Consider the following 13,977-nt stretch of genomic DNA (forward strand, 5'->3'; position numbering starts at 1 on the left):
GTTCCCGTGTCTGGTGCTTTGAGATAGGTGAGTTGAACTTCGGGGACGAAGTTCTTTTTAAGGGGGGAAGACTGTAATACCCGCCCTTTTTGAGACCATTTGACCAGCGTTGACTGACCTTGGGAGCGGGAATAATCCTTAGAAAAGCGTGCCAAGTTACCTTGGGTTGTGAGTTGTGCGTGGTACTCGATAGAGTAGAGGCTACTCGATCGAGTAGCTTGGATAATCGATCGAGTAGGGGGTCACTCGATCGAGTATGTGGGACACTCGATCGAGTAACGGGTTTTCAGCGAGGGTTTATAATCGCGTTTTGTTAAATCTGCAAACCATTTCCGCCTCATTTCTTCAGACCCTTAGGTCGCCTCCTTCCCTTCCCTTCACCATATAGCCTCCATGGAAGCCTTTGAAAGTTCTTGTGCCTTAGGAGAGCGTAACTTGAGTCGGGTAGCGGTCTTTTGCCGGGTTTCTTCTTGTAGGTATGTCGTCAAAATCATCCGTGTCTTTATCTTTACAGTTAGGGTTTACTTGTTAGTGATAGGTGATTGTGTTATGGTTATAGGTGTTGCTTGATTGCCGAATGTTTCGTATGTTGGCATGGAGTGGTTGCAGTTGCTTAAAGGTAGGTTCGCCTACTCAGTTTCTGTAGATGGTCTAGTGTGTCGGTTGTTGTGGTTGTATTGTGGTTGTGTTGTGGTTGTGTTGTATTGTAGATGGTTGTGATTGTTTGTCTCTGGTTCTCGAGATGCGTTCTCGGCTGAGTGGAGTCACTTGCGGGAGTGGCTTCACGCCCTAGTTTCCCCCTTCGTGGAACCCGCCACGGGAGGGGATGTGCACATTAATGGGACAGGTTTATCGCTCGGTATGATGAGCGGGGATTTGGTGGGTACGGTTGCGGTCCCCTACTGGCAGGGCTGGTCCAGTGGACAGTCGGTGACGGAGATTGATTGGAGTGGGTGTGATTATGTGTGTAACTGATTGTGTTGTGTTGTATTGATAGATGTTGTTGGTATTGTTATGTCGTATCTCAGTACTAACCTTGTGTGTTGTCTTGTTGTTTTATGTGTCTGCCGTGATCCCTTTTGGTGAGCAGTATGTCTTAGCAGGTGTTGATGTCGTTGATAGCTGTAGTCCGGGCACGGATGAGTCTTCACGAGATTTGATAGTAATAGCGAGTAGCCATTGAGTTGTATCTTTTATATCGTTTGTTGGTTTTAAATCACTTGTAATATAACATAATAGTTCTTTTATCGACACTTGATTATTACTGTCCTCGGGCAACCGAGATGGTAACGCCCTTATATGCTAAGGAAGGCCTAGTTAAGGCTCCTCTGGATATGGGGGTGTTACAGTGCATCCTCGGCTGAGTGGGGTCACTTGCGGGAGTGGCTCCACGCCCTTGATTCGCCTTCTGTGGAACCCGCCACATAAGGGATGTGCACATTTAGGAACTTGGGTTTAACGCTCGGATGAGATGAACGGGGCTTAGGTGGGAACGGCAGCAGTCTCCTACTGGCGGTGTGGAATACTTGTTGCGATGAGTATTCTTGCAGGACTACACACTTTAGTGTGTAGTCAGGTTTGTGGTGATGTGATGGAGTTGCTTGATTTAATTGGATTGTAGTATTGTTTTATTGCAGCTGTGTTGTTTAATGTAATCAGTACTGACCCTGTTTAATTGTTTTAAAAACTGTGGTGATCCATTTGGGGATGGTGAGCAGTTAGTGAGCAGGTATGAGTCGATGCGCATGGGATAGCTGGGTTGAGTCATCACGAGCTATTTATAAGTCTTCCGCTGTGTTGAACATTCTTTTACATTGTTTTAGTTAGTTTGACGGTTTTGAGGAACATTTGTATTTTACTTTATCAGTTTTGGTTTTGAACTTGTATCGCCTTTAAATATATTTAATAAAGTATATTTTGTTTATTGTCTATTTGATATACCTTGTCTCGGATAACCGAGATGGTAGCATTCTCATGCCTTAAGTGGTCCTGGCTAGGCACTTGGAGTATGGGGGTGTTACAAAACCTATATAGTTCATCCCCATCTTACAAAAAACTCGTAATTGCTCCGACTCTTACCCATCAATGATTTGTCATTATCGTCATAAGAATTTAAGAAAGTGTAGTAAATAATTGTGGACTTGTGCTTTCATTCAATAATATGACTTGTGATTTCATTTAATATGGAGTTATGGATCAAGTTTCGTGCTTTCTTGAGTAATCAATGATAAAATAATGACACTTTAAAAAAAAAGCAAGATCAACATATATCATCAAACCTAAGACAATAAAATACCCCCTTCATTTCGGCCATTTGTTTACCTAGCTATTTTATTTATGGGTAACTCATTCATATGTTTACCTTTTTATATTGGAATATTTACTCCCTTCATTCCAGTCATTTGTTTACCTAATTTTTTATGCGTGACTCATTCATTTGTTTACCTTTCTATGTTGGAATATTTTTCATTTGTTTACCTATTTTATTTATTTGTGACGCATTCATTTGTTTACCTTTCTATAATGAAATATTTTTAAAGAGTAATGTGATCATCCTATAACTTATTGTTCACTTATCACTCAATAGCAACACTCACAAATATGGTCCGCTCTTTCTTTCTTAGTCTTTTTGCCTAAATCAAAGGTAAATAAATGACTGAGACTAAGAAAATTTTATATATATATATATATATATATATATATATATATATATATATATATATAGATTTAGGATCCTATGAGAACCCTCTTCCCATGAGAACCTCATGTTCAGAACTTTTGTACCAAAGGTGCAACAATATTATATGATGGTTCAGAACTTTTCTACTAGAGGCACAACAATACTATAAGTTCATTATTTTGTTATTTTACTGTTATAACTAATACAAAAATACTTAATACGACAAATTTGTCCTCTACGATTTAAAGTAAAACACAACCTACTGATGACTAATAAGATAAAAGCATGAATTATCCAACACCCGCAAAACCATAAGTCAATTATAACAAATGGTGTTAATCACAAGACTACTAATCGCTATCATTATCGCCATCCCCGCCGTCGCTCAATCCCCTCCTCGATCTACTCCGCTACTCCCCGTTGTTGCCAGTTACTAACCACCAACACCCGCCACAGCTCCACCCACCACAACCGTACCTCCCGTCGCCGACGATACTCCCGCCTCTTCTCCAGCTGCTATTCCATTGAATTCAGCTATCGACGTACCTGTTGTCGCACCTTAAAATGGTAATATTTTGTTGAATTGAGTTATAGTTGTTGGTGTATGTTTCATCGTTATTGCTTTAGTGGCTGCTTCTTTCATGTTCTAATTCCATAAAGCTTGAGTTTTCTCTTTTTTCGATTTCTTTGTGTATTTTATTTCAGCCTACACTTCCAATTTTATTTGTTATTATTAATTGTTATTGATGTCTGCCAATCTTCTTTATAACGAGTGAACATCAATAAAAAGTACAAAGTATGCATTTTTATAAATCTACAAATAATAAAAAGAGTGAATGGGATTGTCTTATCAAATGTCTCGTACCTTTGGTATAAAAGTTCTGAACCCGTAGTATAATATTATTGTACTTTTGATACAAAAATTCTGAACATAGGGTTCTCACGGTTCTCATGGGAGGAGGGTTCTCATAGGATCTCAACCCTATATATATATATATATATATATATATATATATATATATATATATATATATATATAACCGTTTTACAATAAAATTGGGCATAGAGTTATGTAATTTAAATAGTGTAAATGGATGAGAGATTGAAAGGCAAAGAGTAATATAGTTGATATATAGATCTAAGATCACAGAACAATCATATGGTATTACTTAACAAATTCATACTAAAAAGAATCATATACTACTAATTAAATTGATGTTTGTTAGATTGCTTTCTCAACACATACATACATGTCTACAAACTTCTGCATGTCTACACAAACCCAAATACGTGTTCTAAACTGTTTATAATAATTGTTTTCATCTTTTAGTCAAATTTGGAACTTTAACAATATCTTGTCTAAATAATAGTTTCATTTCTTAGTTTATGCTTTTTATTTGTTTATTCGTATTTTACTAATATTGGAGTTTCTCACATTGCTCAAAACTTTTTCAAAAACCCTTTACGTAAGCTTTGAAATGGTATCTATTTACTCAATTAATTTTGAGTGTAATATAATATAATACTTGTATAACGATAAACGCTAAAGAAGAAAATTAAAGGATTCGCATAAATAAAATTTATATATACTCTCGTTTTCTAATTACAATAAAAGACTATGATAGGGCAACAAAACATCCAATACGTATATACAAATAATAAAATCACACCTATTAACAATGCTTTCATGTATTAAACTAATGTATATAATAGAACTATTCAAAATACGAACACTTTGATGTACAAAACAAATATGAAATCTATAAAGTACTCCGTACATGAAATATTAGAAATTACAAATACACGCACACTACGCCAAATCTGGCCATCAATAACGAGCGCATCACAACGGTTTAATGCTTATAATAACGACACTTGGATTATCGTTTTCCAAATATTAGCGGGAAACGTAGACCGCGCTAATAAGAATAACGGTTTCCCTTAAAAAACGTTGTTATTATAATGTGATAATGGCTGTTTAAGAAACCGTTATCAAAAATGTTTAACGGTTTCCAAAAACTCGTTATAGAATCACCCTTATCAACGGTTGTTAGACTATAAGGGTTATAGGCTATCAGTTTAGATAGAGTGTTGGTCAATCAGGGGTGGGTTCTCCAGAATCCTAATGTGTATGCTCATTTCTATTGTGAGGGCAACTTTGATCATTGCCCGTGTGTGGTTCAGAATATGACTGTTGGCCCTAGAAAGAGAAGACATTTTATGTATTACAACATATGGAGTAAGGCCCTGTTCTTTCTGACTTATTTTCAGCTCATTTCAGTTCAGCTCAGATCTATTCAGTTCAGTTCAGCTCAGCTCAGTTCAGTTCAACTCTATTCAGTTCAGTCCAGCTCAGCTCAGCTCCATTCAGTTCAGTTCAGTTCAGCTCCATTCAGTTCAGCTCAGTTCAATTCAGCTCCACTAAATTCAGCCATTTCAATTTTGTACATCTTAAACTTAATAGTTTTTATTAATATTTTTAATATTATTTATTTATTTAATTTATTATTATTACTGTTGTTGTTTTTGTTGTTGTTGTTGTTATTATTATTATTATTATTATCATTAATTTATTATTAATTAGTCATCCTCATTATTGTTATCATTTTGAATATTATAGTTATTAAAATCAATAATAATCATATTAAAAAAATTAATATTATTACTAATATTAATATTATTATTATTAATATGAATATGAATATTAACTATTAATAACATTATTAATAACATTGTTAATTTTAATATTACTATTATTAATACCTAATTATTTTTCAAATACGAACTTTACTCTTTCACATACACTTTTTCATCAATCGTTCTATTTTGTACCATTTTCACCTAAAACTGAACCAAATGGACTCTTGAATCAATATTTTTCCCTAAAACTTAATTTAATTGCTCAAATGACTTAAAACTTACAAGATGAATTCTAATTTATCAAATAATAAATTAATTTACTTGTTTATCAATTATTAACATTATTTGTTGAGTTTTAATTAATCAATCAAATTTATTTGTTTGTTAAAGATGAAATTAGGGTATGTCGCTTTTTATTTATCTAATTAATTAAATTAGGATTGTTGTTGCTTCGTGGTGGCTACCTAATCACTCAAATTAGGATGATACATAGCTAGACTTTGAACAACAATCTAGCAAATCAGTGCTCCATTATTTCACCTAATAAAATTGATAGTGTATTGTGGTTCATGGTGGCTACCTAGCTATAATCACTCAAATTAGTATAATTACTAGTATTAATATTATTATTAGTAATGTTCTTTTTCTTCTTCTTCTTCTTCTTCTTCTTCTTCTTGTAGTAGTAGTAGTAGTAGTAGTAGTAGTAGTAGTAAGAATAATAATAAAAAAAGTTTGCGTTTTTATAATAATAATAATAATAATTATAAGTGAAAATTACAACTACCACCTATTATGTACCGTATTGTACAAACTATCACCTAGTATTTCGTTTATTACAAATAACCACCTACGTTTCACTGTATACATCCGAATTCCCACCATATATCATTCTCGACCCTCATTTAATTTAATTCCCGACTCATTAAGTGAATAAATTATGAAATGACCAAAACACCCTTACTTTTATTATTCACTCTAAACACTCACTACAAACAAAATCAAACACTTTACCCAAAAATACAAACAAAATCAATTTATATTTGAAGAATCAATATCAAACAATTATTCATCAATCTTAAACAAATCTCAAAGATGAGCTAGTATCTAATTTACTTAGAATTGTTATTATTCATCCTACATTACAACTCCACCACCCCCTTTCTCCCTCCAGTAGTTCAGTGCAGTGCACACAATCCCTCCCACCATCTCCTCGCCATCGCCACTATACAATACACATTAGTCAACTATTCCTCCACCACAACGAAACCCCCACCTCATCTTCAAAACCACTATAGTCAACAAATCCCCCCCAAAAAAACCCAAATCCTCTCAAAAGCCATCCACAATCCATGAATGAATCGTTCTCCCACAACAATGAATGTTGATGGGTTAACTAGGGAGAATGTGGCCAATCATTTACAGAAATATAGGCTTTAATTTAAGCGCGTGCAGGGCGGTGTTGTTCACGACGGCGTTACGGTGGGAGTAATTCAGCAGGTGAGTTCGATGGTTCCACTACAGACCGTTTGTTTGCGATCTCACAGATCCTGGCTCATTTTCTGCAAGCCGGGTTCCACCACTGCGTATGTGTCGGTGGCGGCTTCACATCACCAGAAACTGGCGCCGACGAGGCGGGACACTTTGGTTGAGACTACAAAGGGTGGTAGTGAGGTGGTTGTTAGGTGGTGGTTAGGTGGCAGTGGTGAGTAGATGCAGTGAGACATGTGGTAAGGTGGCGATGAATGTTGTTGTTTACCTTTTAGTTTAGGGGTGGTGTTGATTATGATGTAAATAATTTGGGTGTTGTGATTTTAGTTTAGCTTTTGGCAATTTGCTGACGAACGAAGATGATGATGAATTATTAGGGTGATGTTTTTCTTTTAATTTAGGTGGTTGTACATATTTTGATTGAATTAAAGGAAGGGTAATTTGGTCAATCTATAGTTTATTAACTTAATGAGTCGAGACTCAAGTAAAACGATAATCGAAAATGGAATACGGTGGTAGATGGGATATATACGGTGTAATGTAGGTGATAATTTGTAATAAACAAAATACGTGGTGGTAATTTGTATAATACGATAAATACTAGGTGGTTATTGACAATTTTCACTAATTATAAATATAATTATATTATATTTAGTATTAATATTAATAATAATATTAATATTATTTCAGTTCAATTTAGCTGCAATCAGCTTAGTTCAGTTCAACTTTATTCAGTTCAGTTCAGCTCAGCTCTATTCAGTTCAGTTCAGTTCAGTTCAGTTCAGTTCAGCTCAGCTCCATTAAGTTCAGTTCAGCTCAGCTCAGTTCAGTTCAGCTTCATTCAGTTCAGCTCTAAAAATCCATAAAGAACATGGCCTAAGTCTGTGGAGTTTATGCCTTGTGTGAAGCTTGTGTGGGACAATGATAGGTATGGTACCAATATGTTCAAGCTCACAAAAAATCTAAAAGATGTTAAGATGCCTTTGAAGAATTTGAATAAGTTGGATTTTGATGATGTGGTGAACAATGCTACTAGAGCTAAAATGGCTCTGGAATATTTTCATGGCAAGTTGAGGAGTGATCCTCTTAATGCTGAACTTATTCAACAAGAAATGGATGCTGCTAGTGCTCTTAGATTTCTTGACCAGGCTGCTTATGAGTTCTTGACACAAAAATCTAAAGTTGTGTGGCTGGAGAAAGGTGATCATAACAATAAGTATTTCCATAGCCTGATCAAAAATAGGAATGCTCAAAATAAAATTCTCAGAATTGCTGATGTGAAAGGGCAAATGTGTGAAGATACTACCTAGATCTAGAATGCTTTTATGGACTTCTATAAGGACCTGTTGGGGACAACAGTCAGTACCTGTGATGTGTCACTGTCTACTGTCCAAATGGGAAGGGTTTGTTCTACAGAACATCAGGATCTCTTACTGCAACCAGTAACTAATGCTGAAATCAAGCAAGTCATATTCTCAATTCCTTCTCATAAAGCTGCAGGGCCTGATGGGTACTCAAGTGCGTTTTTTTAAGGATGCTTGAGATGTGGTGGGGGAGCTTGTGTGTCAGTCTGTTCAAGATTTTTTCCTTAATGGCAAGCTACTTAAACAAATTAACCATACTCTCATCACTTTGATCCCTAAAATTGACCTTCCTCAGAATGTTACCCAGTTTAGACCCATTTCATGTTGCAATGTGGTCTACAAATGTATTTCTAAACTGATGTATAACAGACTTGCCAAAGTTTTACCCTCTATCATTAGTGATAATCAGGGGGGATTCATTCAGGGGAGGAGTATAGTTGAGAATATTTTAATTTGTCAAGATATTATAAGATACTATAATAGGAAAGCTGCCTCTCCAAGGTTTATGCTTAAGGTGGACCTTAAAAAAGCTTATGATTTGGTCAGTTGGAAGTTCCTAAAACAGATGATGATAGCTTTTTACTTGCCTTTACAATTTATTAATATGATTATGGAGTGTGTGGAGACAGCTTCCTACTCTATGGTGTTGAATGGTGAAGTTTTTGGGCATTTCAAAGGAGGGAAAGGTTTGAGGCAGGAGGATCCTTTATCCCCTCTACTTTTTATTATAGGTATGAAATACCTTAGTAGAATTTTGCATTATACAACTACTAGTATGCCCTTTAAATATCATCCCCTTTGTAGCAAGATGAAGATGTCCCACTTAATGTTTGCTGATGATCTTCTCCTGTTCAGTAAAGGGGACATTGAGTCCATTATGATACTTCTTAGGTCTTTTGCTACTTTTTCTTGTGCATCTGGTCTGCAGATGAGTCCAGCTAAGACCAATGCATACTTTAATGGGATTCAACAATGGGTAAAACTTGATTTCCTCCAGGTAGCATGGTTAACTGAAGGACAACTTCCTTTCAGATACCTAGGTGTTCCTATTACTTGTGGGAGGATGAAGAAGAGTGAATGTAATATTTTAGTGGAGAAGTTGGTCTCCGGAATTAGGAGTTTAGGTTCAAGAAAGCTTTCATATGCTGGAAGGTGGCTCCTGGTTAACTCTGTGCTTACATCTTTATATAGTTATTGGGTTAATATATTTGTGATCCCAAAGGGAGTTCTGAACAAAGTTAATGCCATCTGCAGAAACTACCTGTGGGATGGTAGTGCTGATTATATTAGAGTCCCCTTAGTCAGCTGGGAAAAGGTTTGCTCTCCTAAACATGAAGGGGGTTTAGGTATCAGAGATAGCCGAGCCTGGAACTATGATACAATTGGGAAGTTGGTTTGGTGGATCTACTGTTGCCCTAACAAGTTGTGGGTGAGATGGGTCAGTCAAATCTACTTAAAGGATAGTAACTGGACTGATTATAGTCCCGGTGGTGATATCAGCTGGGATTGGAAGAATGTGTGTAGAGTTAGAGACATGTTGGCTCTTGGTTACTCTAATGGTCAGTGGGTGCTAGGTACGAAGGGTTATTCTGTCAGTCAGGGGTATGAGTTACTGAGAAACAAATTCCAGAGTATGGTGTGGTCTAGCCATATTTGGAATAATTGGTGTCTTACCAAACATCAATTTGTTGGATGGTTGATTCAAAGGAATGCCCTGCAGCTGAAGGGGAAACTTTTTTGTTTGGGCATTGTGAGTGATGAGCTTTGTATGCTGTGTTCAAATGCATCTGAAACAGTTGAGCATTTATTTCAGAATTGTGAGTACAGCAGGAGACTTCTGGATTTGTATGCCCAGAGGTGTGGCTTGGTGCTGCCTAATACTAATCTGATCATGTGGATTGGGCAGAGTTCAGCTTCAAAGGTTAAAAAAGGGGTTTTATTGGCTTTTCTGCAGTCTATCTACTATCAAATCTGGATGCAGAGGAAGAAGGCAAAAGTTGAGGGAAGCATTCTACATCCTGATCTGGTTTTTCAACAGCTAGTCAGGGAGTTGAATTTATGGTTGAAGACTAAAACAGTGGTGCCTATGGATAGTAGAGATAGATTATGGTTTACTAGTCTTCAAATGTGATTGTAATATCCGTTGGGGTATTTAAATTGTTTGTATGTAAATTGTAGCTTGTAATAGCTGTTTGTGCTTAATGGAGTTTTTACCTTTCACCAAAAAAAAAAAACGGTTGTTAGACAACCGTTACCAGTTTAAGAAAATGGCGTTTCGAAAACCGTTACTAAATTAACACCAGCAACGGTTTTTGGTACCCGTTTTTATGTTATAGCTACGAGTTTCTTGTAACCGTTATTATTTTTTATTACGAAATAACGGTTTTTAAATTGAACCGTTGTCAGTATTTGATTAGATTTTTCAGTTTGACCACTGCATGCAAAAAATTATCAGAACTTTAATAAATATTCAATTTGACCAATAATATTTAATTTGACCAAAATAATTCTATAAATATGTCTTCATAATATTTTAGGTCAAAATCTAAATTAAAACATTCACTCTTTAATTTCTCTCTAAATTTCTCTCTAAAAATATGGCTGGTGTATCGTAGCTACAATCACGTTCTTGTTACGCACAGTCTTTTACTTGCATTCTCCATAATCTCCTGGTTCATTATGATGTGAATGGAAAGGGTTTAAACCCTAATTTTGGGTGGTTGATGCAAATGCTTCATGACTCCGGTTTCACCGCGGTTAAAAATGTGTACCCTGTGTCGACAAACAAGCAAGGTTTTGTAGGCTTCACTTTTATCGAGTTTGACGAAGCCAACTGCCATGATAGTTTTCGTCAGGCAAGAAAATTAGGGGCTAGATTTGCGGGGAATTGAAAGAGGACTTGTATTCGGATGATAGACAACAAGGCCCTTATCTATGGGTTGTGACCCATCTTGATCATCATCTACTGAGACATTACAGGAGGCATCACATTCTTGCCACCGTGCCTATGTCATGGGAGAAAAAGGTCATTCCACCTACGCTGCCCGGTGATAATGAAGGGCCGATCTACGACTTGCTCTATACCGAAATTCATGATGAGTATCCTAATACTTTATCAGATTCTAATAATTAAGTCTTTAATTATTATCTATCATTTGTGGACATGGCCTACACCGCGGCACGCGCGGAAGCGCTTGAATAAGCGTGCATTTGTGGAATCGCCACCAATTTTTATGGGAATTTGGAACCGTTCGAATACCTCGCGCCACGTTAAGACACAAATTAGTGACATGAACACTAAGAACTCATTACCCTTAGCATTCTATGTCTAGAATGACTCTCGTGGATGCAATTGAACACGGATGTTCACAGAGATCTGGAGTAAGGGGTGAGGGTACGTATTTGGAAGCTCTTTTACTGAAGACCTAATTCCGCCCGCCTCGATAGCGGCCTCTACTAATGATTAGGGAAATCGTCCAAATTTGATATGTCATCGATTAAATGCATGCAATGCAACATCCACTGATAAATCCTAGCATATGAGATTAAGCTATGTCGGTGAATATGTAGTTTAGCGAACAATTAAGGTCGAAGTTGAAAGTTAGATTAAATTACATGTGACAGACAAGTAAATAAATCATACAAGAGCGATGAATAAACTGTAAATAAATTAAAATAATTAAAATTACAATCGATTACAATGGTTATCTGATTTACGTCAAAAATACACCCAAAATGGGATTTCGAAGATGAAAATAGAGAAAGAAAAAGTTATAAATTAAAGTAATTAAATAGGTCAGATTAGGGGCGATATTACGATTATTAGTTAATTAAACACGTAATTAGAAGCTACGTCCAAGCGAGAAAGAGTTCAGGGACATAAATCACCTCAGAACAGGCGCAACATCTGCTGCGTCCTCTGGAAGAGGCACATCACTTCTTACGTCTGTTCTTGAGTTAAGCTCTATCTGTGAAGTCAGAACTGCGGTCTGTTAATGTTCCTTGGTAATTTTAAGATCAATTATTGATTGGGAACTCGAGTAAAAGTGATTTAGCAGGTTTATACATCTGGAACCGTCATAAAAGCGACAAAAATGGATTAAAACGAACTAAACAAGTTCGATTTATTTACGGTGTTGGAATTAATTTAATTACTAGACTTGGATTTAGGACGGTTGGGAAACAAAACAGAACAGACTATGAAAGATATGTACAAAATACGAACAGTGCGTCTTGCTTCAGACGGGCCTTTTTGGTCTGAAATAATAAGACGGGATTTTGTAATCATTTTACAGTTAAATGTGACCACTATTGACAAACCAGTTACCATAAGCTGTAACACTGCCTATACCATTGTGGTTACATTTAACTATAAAATGGTCACATATGCCCGTCTGAAAAATAAGATGAAAAGTGTATGTCTGAAATAAGAATTTGTGACGAATCCTAGAAACTTGATATGGACAAATCGAGTTCCTAAAATCCGGGTTTGATTTAGTGATGAAAACCGGCAAATATCGAATTATAAGGGATTTAAGTCGAATAAAACGTTATAATTTGAAGGGATTAATTAAAACATGATTTATGTACTGAAATATGAAGGAAAATAAGAAAATAAGGCGAAAAGGACAGAATAATGGAAACTCGAGGAAGAAGAAGAGTAGGAGTAGCAAGCAGCCTCTGGAAGAGGCGCATCACATGCTGCGATTCTTCGAAGAGGCGCAGCTGCTGCTGCATTTCTTCTTGCCGTCTGATCTCCACTGCTGTGTAAAACGGTTTTACAAAAAGGATTTAAAATCGGTTTCGAGTGTAATTTTGACGTAAACCTTACATTAATTGATACAAAAGTAAAGAATAAATTAAAAGGTGGGATTTACACCCTCAGACTTACATGTTTGATGAAACGAGATTGATTAAGTTATCGTTAGTGATTGCTCGACACGAATGTATGTTAAAAGTGCCCTCGTTAGAGGATTTTAGATTAATTGATTGATTGATGTGTAGTGGTGAAATTGGTCGGTCATGCAATGTGCCTGGTACTTAGAATGATCTGAGCTTACGTGGTCGATTGATCAAGCACGTAGGCACCAAAAGCTTAGAGCAAGATCTAGAATGCAAAGAGAGAAGAGAAAGGCGGGCACTCGCGTGAAAATATGGAGACCGGAGGTCTCTATTTATACCAAAAAATGTGAAAGAGTTTTGGAATGACACAAAATTTGGAAAGAAATCACAGAAATATTCCGTAAACAGCCTAAAAGGGCTGGAGAAAAGGCGCAGCAGCTGCTGCGGTTCTTCCGAGAGGCGCAGCATCTGCTGCGTCACTTCCCCAGAGGTTTCCTCCTCCGGAAGAAAGATTTCCGCGTTTCTGTTATGGATTGCGGTAGATCTATACTTTCTTATTCCGTAAAATATGATATACGGAAGATATTTTACAAAAAGATATAAAATTTGATTGTGAATAAATATCTAGAACAGAGAACATTCCAACTCGGCATTTTAAACGGTTTCTTAGAAAATGAAGCGGTTTTTGACCCGGACTCCAAATGAACTATAATTACTATCAAAGCGACCGTATCGGTGTGTAGATGACAACCAAGGGGTAGATTCGAGTGTTTGACTATCACCAGATGATAAACTTACGGACTGTCATAAATCGTTCTGCGTATCAAACATGCGGCCCAATCATCACTCGGTGGTTGGTGGAAGGTGTAGAAATGAGGTATCTACAGAGCCCCCACTTTAACTGAGGCTTGGACAAGGCGAAAGTCAAATTATAGCCATCAGGTCAATCGAAGATTACAACCT

At 36.5% G+C, this 13,977-nt stretch overlaps 1 long non-coding RNA gene across 1 annotated transcript; it reads left to right on the forward strand.

Moving 5' to 3' along the window:
• The first annotated feature begins 2,849 nt into the window (after positions 1 to 2,849).
• LOC141621370 (uncharacterized) lies at positions 2,850 to 5,205 on the forward strand. The gene is made up of 2 exons (XR_012532265.1): positions 2,850 to 3,247; positions 4,962 to 5,205. It is a non-coding gene; the product is annotated as an uncharacterized LOC141621370 (long non-coding RNA).
• The last annotated feature ends 8,772 nt before the right edge of the window (positions 5,206 to 13,977 follow it).

This window comes from Silene latifolia, chromosome X, assembly GCF_048544455.1.
Source record: "Silene latifolia isolate original U9 population chromosome X, ASM4854445v1, whole genome shotgun sequence".
In the NCBI taxonomy this organism is placed as follows: Eukaryota; Viridiplantae; Streptophyta; class Magnoliopsida; order Caryophyllales; family Caryophyllaceae; genus Silene; species Silene latifolia.